The following is a 4,525-nucleotide window of genomic DNA, read 5'->3' on the forward strand; positions in this document are numbered from 1 at the left end:
ATAGATAGATAGATAGATAGATAGATAGATAGATAGATAGATAGATAGATAGATAGATAGAGAGATAGATAGATAGATAGATAGAGAGATAGATAGATTGAGAGATAGATAGATACACACACACACACACATACAAAGAGAGAAAGAGGGACAGGGAAACATGCCATCGTCATCTCTTCAGCATCCACTTTTCCATGCTTGCATATGTCAGATGAAGTTTACTAATACTGATTTTCCATAGCTGGATGCCTTTCCTATCACTAACTCTCACCTGTTCCCAAGCAGAGTAATAATATTTCCCTATGAACAGACATGTTTCTCACCGAATACTGGAAATGATTGACACTGCTTGTATGATGGTGCCAGTCATTTACAACTATCATGTAATGTTAAGACAAGGACACACACACAACAAGCTTCTTTCAGTTTCTGCCTACCGAATCTATTCAAAAGGTTTTGTAGTTGAGGAACACTTGTGGGCCGTAGACCAAACTGGCCTCAGATGTTGCATTGTGGGACTGAACCATAAACCACATGGCCATGAAGTAAATTTCTTAATCACACAGCTCTTCTTCAATACCATCATCATCATCATCATCATCATTTAATGTCCATGTTTGATGCTGACATGGACTGTACACAGTTTGACATAATGCAATGGGCCCAGGAGCTGCACTGTACTCCAGTGTCTGCTTTGGCAAGGTTTGTGTGGTCGGATGTCCTTCCTAACACCAACCACTTTGCAGTGCGTCCTGGCTGCTTTTTTATTTTTTGTGCAACTTGTACAAGTGAGGTCACTATGTCACTTGCAAAACTACATACCCCAAGGGGGCAGCTATGAGCTAGGAGATGAGAAGTATGGGAGAAGAAGGTTCAGAACAGAACAGGCAGACAAATCGGGCATATCTAGTCCACATATTCTACATAATATAAGTACCAGTTGAACACTGGGGTTGATTTTATATGATCTGATGGGTCTATGGACTGAATACTGCTCCAGTGTTATATATCACTAGTTAGTCCCATGCCATCAAATATCATGGTTAATTGTAGTATTTTATATATAAATATGGATGGTAAATCAAATTAATACACTTGTCAATGTTCACATAAATTCACATACTTCCCTTACACACACACATACTCACATAGAGTTGAAACGCTGTTTGATTTTTCTTTTCAGTGTTGAATGTTCACCATCCCACCACCCCTTCCTTCCTCATTCATCTATCACTCCTTCGTTTCTCATTCATATATTGTGACAGAGAAAAACACAAGAGCATTATGATAGATTCTTTTGAAATAGTATATTTCAAAATACACATACAAAACTATAAAGAACAAAAGAGGTTTTCAACCCAATATTTATACACTATTGTTAATAGCTTTATGTGTGTGCTTTATGACATACTATTCCGGAAAAGAATTATTTCACATTCTCTTGAAAGTTCATCAATTTTTATGATGTCAACAATATACGTATACTAATTAAATGTGTTTATAATAAAATGGGGTTAATAAAGCAAGCAAATTGGATGGCAGGACTAAAAACGAAATATTTAAGAAAAACATAATTTTAAAAATAAACCCTGAAAAAAAAAAGTAATGGCAATATCAATGAAACAAGAAATAACAATTGGTAATTAAATTTGAGTTAGTAATGAGAGAAAGAGAGAGACAAAGAGGGGGAAGAATTTTGTTAAGTTTCACTGGTTCATTAAAAGAAATTGGTTAAGAGGACAAGAAATACTTACTAGTAAAACATAAGAAGGAAAGCTAACCTTTTTCATACAAACATATATTGAAAAATACTTATTGATTGAACAATTGGTAAAGAGTAATAATGGTGACAATCATGAATAATAATAATAATAATAATAATGATAATTGGACAGTAATGGTAAACTTAAAAAGCTGATGAGACAGTAAATTAATTAAACTGCATTAAGAGATGCTGCATGCTTCAAATAATATACATATGTACACATACACACATTACTAATAGGTACTATATACATACACACAAATGCATATATATATATAAGGTTTTTAACTTTTAAATTTTCATATTCAAAAGAGATTTAAAAGTTAAAAACCTTATAATATAAATATAAACTGTGAGAACAACCCTTAAGGAATCTAGTTAATGATCCCCTAAGGTAAGTTCTTATGCTATATTGGTAACGGTTGCTACATCCTTTGGAAAATTATTACATATATATATATATATATATATATATATATATAACATTACAAGAACACTAAATTTTGTTTACCAACATTCTCAGTATTGAGTAATCGATCTTCCAGTTTATAACACACACAAACCCTCCAAATATACACAACTGTTTGTATGTATGTATACATATATATACACAGACACACACACTCACATCCTGGTGTTACCTGTTCAGAGGAAAATGGTAAGACCACTGACAATAAAAAAGAAAGCTCAAAATATTAGGACAGTGTCCAGAAATTTATCACAGAACAATGAGTCAAACAAAATGTTTTTAGTTGGACTCGTTTAATTATATACACACACACACAGCATTGTTAATACAGAGCACTAAAAGAATTGTGGGAGGAGAGAACTGTTTTACAAGAGACAAGCTCCACTCACAAAGAGACTAGATTCTGCTCAACAACAGACTCCACTCATCCATATGCCTATACTCAACAGAGTACATTAATCAGGTGATCTCTACTTCACAACAAACTCCACTCATTTGGGAATTTATTCCCCACTGCACAACTGCTGATTGCACTCGGCTGACAAGACTCAGGACAAGAAATTTGCAAAGCAACACTTTTTATTCAGCCGTTTAACCTGAAATTCCAAACAGATATTACTTACCAGGAAATCTCCTCAGCAGAGTTAAAGAGAATCAGGAGCAACAATGCATGCTGAATCATTCCTTCACACACCAAATATACATTCTGAACATCATCATAGCAACCATTGCAATTATCAAAATCACCTCCATCAAAAGTAGCAATATTGTGCATACATGCATACAAATATATACATATGTATAGTCAAACATTTCTATTGCTCAGAGCAACTACGAATAGTGAAAAGAGGAAAACTTAGAGTAGAAATAAAATGAAGTGTGTCAACTTCAAATAAATGAATGAACTTGACAACATACATTGCGGCATCAAATAATTTTAAAAATTTGTATGTAAAATTAAATGCATACAAAAGCACGCACATACAGTCAATTATTTTAAGAAATATATTAAGGACTCAGAAACTTATCTGTTTGAAACTGTAACAACAGTTTGAAACTGACAGTAATCCTGAGTCCGTAATGAATTTTTAAATTTATATCTTGTACAAACACACACATATATAAATGAGTGCTATCTTATTTTGACTTCTCAACTGGCAATCACTGTGTGTATGTGTGTGTGTGTGTGTGTGTGTGTGTGTGTGTGTGATATATATTTAGACCTATCTAGTAGACGTGCAGACATGTCAAATATACCTATTTCTCCATAGTTTGTAAAAATGACGAACAACCTTGATTTTCAGGCTTTATTGGGGTCTCGTCAGGTGTCAACATCACTTGACCAACCCGAGAGAAATAAGTAGCTAATATATATATACATGTATACACACATATCAAATCTAGTAACTCCAGAGAGCAGGAGCCACTGCGTTGCATGTGTACAAGCATGTAACAATTACATTATTCGAAAGTCATAACATTCATTTCAAACGCACATCATTATATACACTCCTATTTTATTTTACAACAAGTATTGCTCATTCAGAAACGACAAAAGATTCCCTGTTCCATCTACAATATGGTCACAGGCAGTAATCCACTTGCCAAGCATGTAAGACAGAGTAAAGACCCCCTTCGGTTATGAATGACTATGGGATTGTACCTTGAAAGTTACCCACCAAGGCACAAATCCAGGCAAGATTATTTATGGAAGAGTAGTAGTCACCCATGCATAACAAACTCCCCTCTCCATACCACTGATGTTATCCAAGGGGTAAGGCTTCGGACCAGTGATGTCGCAACTCATTTCTACAGATGAGCGAACTGGAGCAACATGAAATAAAGTGTATTGCTCAAGAACACCACACACATCTTGGTCCAGGGATCGAACTCACTACTTCATGATTGTGAGCTCAATGCTCTAACCACTAAGCCATATGCCTTCATATGCCAAGCATGTACAACTCCAACTTATACACACACACACACACACACACATCAATTACAGTTTGACTCAGCTCGACATGACTTAGTCTCATGGGTTACGTGCTCATGCTTCCAGCATAGACATGTCCAACATGTCTATGCCAAGATAGACATGTCCAACACACACATGAAACTAAAAGTCATTTGGAACTGAGTCAAACAATTGAATAACTTCTGCCAGATGTATTGAGTACTGCTTTCCTTCATCTGTTCGCACACATGTGCATATAGATAAATTTATGTATATATACACACACACATACACACAAAAATTTTGTAGAAGCTACAGAGGATACATGCAACTA

At 34.9% G+C, this 4,525-nt stretch overlaps 1 protein-coding gene across 1 annotated transcript in view; it reads right to left on the reverse strand.

Moving 5' to 3' along the window:
- Window positions 1-4,525, reverse strand: part of LOC106877214 (phosphatidylinositol-binding clathrin assembly protein) — a 91,224-nt gene that overhangs the window by 34,267 nt on the left and 52,432 nt on the right. The window lies entirely within an intron of this gene.

Source organism: Octopus bimaculoides, chromosome 27 (assembly GCF_001194135.2).
Source record: "Octopus bimaculoides isolate UCB-OBI-ISO-001 chromosome 27, ASM119413v2, whole genome shotgun sequence".
NCBI classification, from domain to species: domain Eukaryota; kingdom Metazoa; phylum Mollusca; class Cephalopoda; order Octopoda; family Octopodidae; genus Octopus; species Octopus bimaculoides.